Source organism: Ahaetulla prasina, chromosome 1 (genome assembly GCF_028640845.1).
Source record: "Ahaetulla prasina isolate Xishuangbanna chromosome 1, ASM2864084v1, whole genome shotgun sequence".
NCBI lineage: Eukaryota > Metazoa > Chordata > Lepidosauria > Squamata > Colubridae > Ahaetulla > Ahaetulla prasina.
Window position 1 is genome coordinate 224,115,247 of NC_080539.1, and position 9,258 is coordinate 224,124,504.

Below are 9,258 nucleotides of genomic sequence, written 5' to 3' on the forward strand. Positions count from 1 at the left end.
GCTTTTATTTCTGAATTTAAAAAGAGAGATCCAAACCCAGGGTTGGCATTGGCAACCTTCTTCTTCAGCGCAGCCAAAGGCCAAACCACCGCCATCATTTCTGGGGGAACATGTTGCTCTGCCCATGCTGAGCTAGCCGATGACTCACCAAAAAGGCTGCCCAAATAGGTGGCAATTGCTCTGTCCCTCTCTTGAATGACCCAGATAAATATACTTGTTTTGGGGACCACAGGTTGGATGACTTCACGTGGCAGGCCACATCCGATCTTTAGGCCATATGCTGCCAACCCATGATCTAAAGTGGAAAAGATGTGGCCAAGTACATTTTAGAGGAATTAGTTCATCAGTTATTGTCTCCAGATTGATACATTGCCAGAATTAATAGAAGTGCTTCAATTGGTATGATTGCTTATTAATCCCAGTATAATAAGTAAAGGAACAGATATAGGGAATTTAGGATGATCAAAAATAGAAAAGAAAGAGGAGCAAATGCTTTAGGCATGTGGCCCAAGTTTGAAAATTAGCATTCCATAAAGGACTGTGATCAGCTTTAAACTTTTAAGAGGGTCTAGTAAAAAGGGGGAGCTATTATTATGCCAGAAGTAGTTTAGGTGGGATAAGATGTTATTTACCACCTTATTAGTTTTACTTGGTTTTAAAAGTGCCCTCTTTCTAACTGAAATAGAAAAATCAGTTGGGTAAATATTGTTGATAGACCTGTTCTGGAAAGATGCCCGAGAAACCGTTGCATTGATAAGTTGGAAGTAGAAAGTCAGTCTGTAAAAAAAAAAAAAAAAAGAACTTAAAAGAGGAGAAACTGCCCAGTACAGATTTAAAACACTATGGTAGGAGCCAGGATATTTCATTGCTTGCTTAGCTTTTGTACATGAAATGTCATAGTTTTATCTGATACAGGAATGAGAAGCACTTTTAAAAAAAAGAAAGAAAGAAAAAAAATTAAAATAAAGCTGCTTTATATTTTAGCGCATCTGACTGTGCCAAAATCAGGAAGTGCTAAAAATATTTTTTGTCAGATTTGCAATGTTCCCAGTCTCAAAGCCAGTGAACGGAACACTTGAACTGGTGTTTCCGTAAATCTCTTGTCTTTTTCTTGTCCATCATCAGCCTTGTCAACCACAAACACATGGATCCATGAAGGTGTCATTACGGAGATGATCTTCTTGACAACGTGGAAGCTTTGATTATTATTATTATTATTATTTTAGAATTAAATAGAACATTGGATTTATAATGCTATAAATATTAATGTATAATAATGAGGCAATTAACTCTCCAAATAAATGCCAAAGAACACAGTGATGATGTTTTAGGGAAAATACACTTCTTGTAGCATGAAAATGCCAGAAACTTAAACATACCAAAAGACATATCTGTGAAAATACCAATCTGCTTGCCTAGGGGAACTTAACATGATTTTTGACCAAGGCATCTTTCCCATTAGGAACAGGATGGATAAATTCCCATCACCTTCTATATAATAAGTCAGAAGATTTTTCTGCTTTCCAGGAAAGTCCACTGTGAGCAATCTTTTGCTGAAAAAGCACAAGGGGCTTTTGTGAAAAGAACTGTTGCTTGGGCAGCAGCGTGACCTGGGCCACCCTAGCCTCTTTGCAATCCATGTTGTTCTCCCTAAATAGGCATAAATTGCCACAATTAGGCAACTAATATGAACACTCAGGGATGGGATCTTTCCTTGTTTTGTGCAAAAACATCAAGCAAAATAAGTGCTAATAAAAACATAGTGAATAGGTGCTTCATACATATATTTTAGAATGCTGTAGGCATGAGGCACTTATTTCATTTAAAACCCCAACAGTTACATATGTCCAAAGTTGCCCCATATCCAGTGGTGGGATTCAGCCAGTTCGCACCACTTCGGGAGAACCGGTTGTTAACTTTCTGAGCAGTTTGGTGAACTGGTTGTTGGAAGAAATCATTAGGGCAGAGAACCGGTTGTTAAATTATTTGAATCCCACCACTGCCCATATCCAATCTATGTTAGGGTTCCAAGTAATAGATCCATTGCAAGCAAAAAATCCAAGACAGGTGGATTCTTTGAAGAATAGGTTTATTGGGAATATCATATTGGCACATATCTGGTGAAAACCAACTCTGAGGGGCCCCTTGGTTTTCACCTAATTAAAAGTTTTCCTCTCAACCCCAAACAATCAGTCACATGGCCCAATCAAAGCAGCGTCCGCTGGTCTGGTGATATCACTCCTCCTTCCTCCGGCCATGTTTGAGAACGTTCTTGGTTCCCAAGAGAAAGTATTTTATTTTGACTACACAACCCCAGTTTATCAAAAGATGCCTTAAAACAAGAGGATGGTGGTTTCAGCAACACAATAAAAGCCCTCATCCTTTTCATTTGTGGACAATATTTAGATACATACAGAAGGGACAGGACTTTGATCATGCTGCCCCAATGGCTATCTCAATCCTTTTGATCCCTCTATGACATAAAGCACTACCCAGCAGATGAAGCAGTGGAGAATGCTCACTTTTTAACTTCAGGCATCCTTCAAGTTCATTGTCAAGACTATTGCAATAAATCTTCCTTTTGCCATTAAGCATTTCGGAAAAATCAAGGAGGAGGGACAGATAGATAAGTTGTTCTGTTGAAGGTAATGCAAATACCGATGTAGATTTGCTTTTAAAGAGTTACAAATTATATAGCCCTACATATGTAAGTGCAGTCTTGGGATTTAAAACCTGAGTCTATTTCTCCTGTTCTTTCATCATGAGCTCTAGTAGCCTGTTTCTCATTCTTGGCTGTTGATGGCACCTGTAGGTTTACACTCTGTCTCTGAGTTGTGTCTCTTATCTTGACAGCGCCTGCACTTAAAGCTGTTTGAAAGAGGCATGGGTCAGCTTGCTACTGCAACAGAAGGACTGTTGTCAAATTAAGACCAGGAAGATCCAACTTCAAGTCAATATTCATCTGAAGAACTCTCTGCATTTGTATTAAAATCAGCCAGAGAGTAATGCTGGCAGTTCCTCTTGTGAATGGCCCTGCTTATTTAGCATTCAGAATTCTGCAGACTTTTGGATACACATAGAATGCACGTTCCATGAGGGAGAAACATAAAGGCGAACGCCACCTGCCCAGCCCATCTACTGGAGAACAAAAGGTGAGTCCTTTTAAAAACAAATAACAGAAGTCTGGAAGGTTCCAAGGCCAAGAGAGAAAAGGGTTTGTTCCATCTCCCCCACAGCCTCAGTCTAAAGCTTAGATTTTCAGATAAAAAGAAAATCCAGCAAGCTTGAAGCAAAGGAACAGATACTTCAGAAGCAGCTGTCTAAAGGAAAAGGTAACGAAAAATAAATAAAAAGGGAAAATGGTTAAAAATATGTTTAGTTGGGATTATCTTCCTACATACAAAACCTTGCATAGAGTCTCTTAACATTTTTGCTTGGGGGGGGGGCAGCAAAGAGGCATGCATTACAATAAGGCTTTAATATCTGGCATTGAACGTTCATCTGACGCCTTCACATTTGAGAGCAGAAGGGCAGAAACATATGTAATGCTTGCTAATGGCTCCTTCCACATATGGCAGCCAGCATGAGTGTCCTTACTGCAGGCTGAGTGTGAGAAGATGGTTTTGATGTGCAGCCCTTTCTACCTGGGGGAATCTGAAATGATTGATTGATTGATTGATCCTGCCTTCATTATTTCTATAAATAATTCAAGTTGGCAAACATATCCAACACATCTTTCTCCTCCTATTTTCCTTATAGCAACAACCCTGTGAGGTGAGTTGGACTGAGGGAGGGAGAGAGGGAGGGAGGGAGATATGGACTGAGAGAGCTCAAGGTCAGTCAGAATATGATTATTGCATGGCTGAGACCTAAAAGAGAGGGCATGTACTTAGAAGCCAGTTATTGGTAGCTTTTGAACCGGTCAAGGGCTGCACATAATATTGGGAGTGGCGACAGGCTACAAAACGGGTATTTCATATTTGGGGCTGGTTTTATAAAGCAGGGGTGACCAACCTTTCGGACCTCAGGGACCACTAAATTCATAATTTTAAATCCCGTGGACCAGTAATATGATCTGCCTAATGACCAGCTGGGTAGACGTGGCTATGTGGTCATGTGACTGGGTGGGCATGGCCAACTCAATGTCACTCACATCGAGGGGCACTTCACCAGCTTCTACTCACCCCTCCGCTCCCAGCCACTCCTCACTTCCCCATCTCCTTAGAGCCCCAACAGGAAGCAGTTGTTGGAGCTAAGCAGCCACCATGAGAAAGAGTTGGCAAAACAGCTCAGTTCAAATTGGATCTGACCAAGAAGGAGGCTCAGTAGAAGCACCTCACTGAGGACTACGAGTATAGGTTTTCCAAGCAGAGGGAAGACCTGCGGGAGTACAAGGCCAGGTACCGGCACCTGGAGGCTCAGCGGGCTGAAATGGTCAGCCAGTTCCAGGCCATGATGCAGTCCCACTTCCTCCAGCCTTCACCCAAAGCCCCACATCAGGAGGCTGAAACAGACCCTAAGTTGAAATTTCTGCCCCCCTCCGACCCACACAAAAAGACCCTGAAGGGGGAGACTGCAGCAAACAAACGTTGATTGCACGTATCCGGCCCAGGAGCTGTAGTTTGAGGACCCTTGATTTAGTGCAATATAAAAAATGCAAATAATTTTTCTGCGGACCACCAAAATTTTCTCGCGGATCACTTGTGGTCCATGGACCATCAATTGGTGACCGCTGTTATAGAGGGTACAGATTTGATAAATATCTTCATTATTCCTCGTCTCATTTGCGGTTACCACATGCCTCCCACCGACCCGTACGCTCCCATAGAGAGGGACTTCTCAGGGTGCCGTCCGCCAAACAATGTCGGCTGGCGGCCCCCAGGGGAAGGGCCTTCTCTGTGGGGGCTCCCACACTCTGGAACGAGCTTCCCCCGAATACCTGACCTTCGGACATTCCGTCGCGAACTGAAGACACATCTCTTTATTCGCGCGGGGCTGGCTTAAATTGGATTTTTAATGTGAAATTTTATTAATTTTTAAACGGGGTTTTTAGTTTACGATAATTTTAATCTCAGGCTAATTTTAAATAAGTTTTTTAAATGGTATTTTAACCTGTATATTTGCATTGTTGGTTTTATCTTGCCTGTACACCGCCCTGAGTCCTTCGGGAGAAGGGCGGTATAAAAATCAAATAAATAAATAAATAAATAAATAAAAATAAAAATCTCTCATTCCTTATCAACCACTTTGATTATATTCATTTAGTATTTAACAACTATTATTTTTATTTTTTTATTCTCTTTGAAAGGATTGGGGGAACAGGGCAAACTTATTTCTCATTTAGATACATTGCCTTCTGTCACATCACTTAATGATGAATAATTATTTATTTATTAATAACTAATATATATAATTTCTTTTCTATACATTAGAACTGTGATGGTGAACCTATGGCACGCATGCCACAGGTGGCATGTGGATCCCTCTCTACGGGCACGCGAGCCATCACCCAGCTCAGCTCCACCCTGCATATGCGCATGCTTCCCACTGGCCAGATGATTTTTGGGTCTCTGATGCGCATGCATGGTGGGGGCGCATGTGAGAGATGCATGCGCATGCCCGGGGGGAAAGAGGGAGCGACACAGCCCCCGTGGCCCATTTTGGGCCTAGCAGGCCTCCCTGCAGCCTCCTGGAACCAAAAATGGGCCACAGGGGGTCACCGCACCCCCCTCCCCCACAGCCCGTTTTGGGCCTAGCAGACCTCCCTGTAGCCTTCTGGGACCAAAAACAGACCCCCGGGGTTGACCCTCCCCACGGCCCATTTTTGGTCCCAGGAGGCTGCAGGGAGGCCTACTAAACCCCAAATGAGATGGGGGTGTCAGGCATGCATGCGCAGGGGAGGTGGGAGGCGGGGGGGGTCATGTGCACATTGCATTATGGGTACAGGTACGCACGTGTGCTGTTGCACATGCATGCACGCACTTTCGGCACACAATGACAAAATGGTTAGCCATCATTGCACTAGAAGATGTTGAGACAAAAGAAGTCCTAATCAGGTTATTTGAATCATATAACATATTCTTAATAATATTTGTTTCTAATCTGCACCAGATGATTTTTATAGTTCAAAACTGGTTTGTTATGGCATTAACACCACTTAAAAACTTATTGTTAATCTTCATAATAACTGAAGATCTCTGGGCAGATTAAAAATTATTTAAAACAGTTCGAAGCCTATAAACCCCTTATGTTTTCTCAGTGCATCTTTTGCCTTTTTTTCCTCCACAAAATGTCCAATTTGGAGCACAGTCCACTTAAGGGAGAGCTTTAGATCTATCTATCTATCTATCTATCTATCTATCTATCTATCTATCTATCTATCTATCCATCCATCCATCCACCCACCCACCCACCCACCCACCCAGCTCTCCCTCCAGCCCTCCAGCCATTTCACATATTATTGAGCTCCAGGAATTCCAGAAAATATACCAAGAGAATATTTTGCAAAATGCTGTTGGGGTCAAGAGGAAACAATCGGCCTAACCGAAGATACAGTCAAGGCAGCAGAGGTGGCATTCATAACATTGTAAAAAGAGCCCAGACATTCTTTGGGACATAAAAGTAGTATGACCATTCAAAGTTACAACAACATTGGAAAAAATGACTTTTATAACCATTTTTCACACTTATGACAGTGGCAGCATCCCCATGGCCATTTGATAAATATCCAGACACTCGGCAAAAAAGTGGTTGTAATGTCCTGGGGTCATATAATAATCTTTTGCGACCTTCTGACAAGCAAAGAGAAGCCAGCGTCACTTAACAACTGCATGGATTCCCTTAACAACTATGGCAAGAAAGGTTGTAAAATGGGACAAAATTAACTTAACTGTCTCACTTAAACAACAGAAATATTGGCCTCAAATGTGGTCATAAATCAAGGACTACCTGCATTAGGCAAAGTGATGCTGAGGGAGGAAACAGTAGCAATATGTTAAAGAATGCACCATTTAGCACAGGGGTTCCTGATTTGTGAACCGACACTGGGCCACGATATGCCAGAAACCAGGCTGCACAAACAAGCAAAGCTCGATTTGTGGGATGCAGGCAGCATGCAAAACCACGCCCCCTTCGGTCCACGGAAAACCTCTCTCCAAAGAACTGGTCCCTGGTGCGCAAAAGGTTGGGGGCTATTGATCTAGCATAGTACAAAGGGAATAGTAGCAGGATATCAACAGTACCAAGGTGTGTACCGTCTTCCATGATTTAAGGTGAAAATCAAGCAGAAGATTCCTGTCCCCACCCCCCAGGAAATTTCTGAATAGTGCCAGAAGTATCAATAGCCTTGGCAATGAAATGAAGTTGGAAGTACCTAAAGGTGGAAATTGCTGAAGTTAGAAGTAGCTGAAGTTGGAAGTAGGTAAAGAAGGGCAACAAGGTTACACCTTCTCTTCTACCAGGAAATTGGATTCAGTCAGCAAAGAGGGATCTATGATATCTACCAGACATTGGCCAAAGGAACTATGCAGGTCTAACGGAATATACTGTATATCTTTAAACTTTTTTCTTGGGTTTGGAATTCATGGCATCAGAACAAAGTAGGCGAGACAAACCTTCCACATCAAATGTCAAGTGCCATATTCAGGTTTGTTTGTTTTTTAAAGCATGATTATTCTGGCCTGCATAAATGTTTTTAAAGAAATATATATTGTATAGAAAACATATAATAGTCATGCTTTGCATGACAAACAAAACCAAGTATAAGATAGGAATGTCCTATTGATGCTGCATCATTCAAGAATCACTGGGATACAAGTTCCCAACCATATTGGTATCCCTCGTGTTGCCTGTTTTAGCAATAGTGTGTTCTCTTGTTGGTGTACATTGGCAGGAAATTATAAAGCAATGGCTGAATTTGGTACCTGGAGTGTCACTCTTGCCAAAACTCTTCAATATATGGCAAATCTGTGTTAAAACTATGATTTTGCAACTCATTTCCATGTTTAATCATCATACTTTTCCTCATGATTTTAATTAACATATTTTAACTTAAAATCAAAAGGGAGGTGTGTTCGGATTAGACCAAAACACAAAAAACAAAAAGCCCTAATATTTCTTAAAGGTAAAGGTAAAGGTTCCCCTCACACATACGTGCTAGTCGTTCCCGACTCTAGGAGGCGGTGCTCATCTCTGTTTGAAAGCCGAAGAGCCAGCACTGTCCAAAGACGTCTCCGTGGTCATGTGGCTGACTAAATGCCAAAGGTGCATGGAACACTGTTACCTTCCCACCCAAGGTGGTCCCTATTTTTCTATTTGCATTTTTTACGTGCTTTCGAACTGCTAGGTTGGCAGAAGCTGGGACAAACAATGGGAGGTCACCCCGTTACACGGCACTAGGGATTTGAACTACTGACCTTTCGATCGACAAGCTCAGCATCTTACTCACTGAGCCACCACATCCCTTAATATTTCTTACAGCAAGATAAAAAAAATAGAATACTTTTTTCAAACATTCTTTGAGAAAACCAGTAAAATTTCATTACTGAGAAGTGGCTCCCAAAATTTAGCCATTGATTTTTCTTTATGAAGAGAAATATTTTATGAAAGGGGAAGAAACATATTATCCTGATGTTAAGGAATAATTTCAAGATATGTGTTTGTTATCAGTTGAGATGTCTTTAGTTTCAAGATGAGAAGATGGAGCAGTATGTTTCTATATAATCTGTAATTGAAGTTTAAAAATTGAATTAATAATAGTGCAGAAGACTTTAAAGATTCATGTACAATTGAAACCAAAGATATACATTTTTTAAATGTTTCTTTTCTTTCAGATTTGAGGGATAAGCAGCTAGGATTTTTTTTATATATATGATGCAATCATACAGAAGAGAGACTATTATTTTTAAAAAAGATAAAACTTTGCCCAGAATGAAGAAGTGGATAGTGAAGATGATGGAACTTCCTGAAATGGCCAAATGGATTGCTTTAATTAGAGACAGGACATTGTCTAAATTTAATGATTATAATGATTGGAAACCCCTTATTGACCTTTGGGGGAAATAGAAAAACTGATGTTATGATATATGGTTTTGAGGATTCGAATAAAAATAATAGACACATAAAATATAAACAATGCTGTAACCATAGAAAACATTATTTTATATTTATATCTATAACTGCTGTAAAATGAAATGAAAAATTATTTTTATATTTTTTTCTTTTGATTTATGCATCTTTGCTCTTTTCTTAATTTTTCCT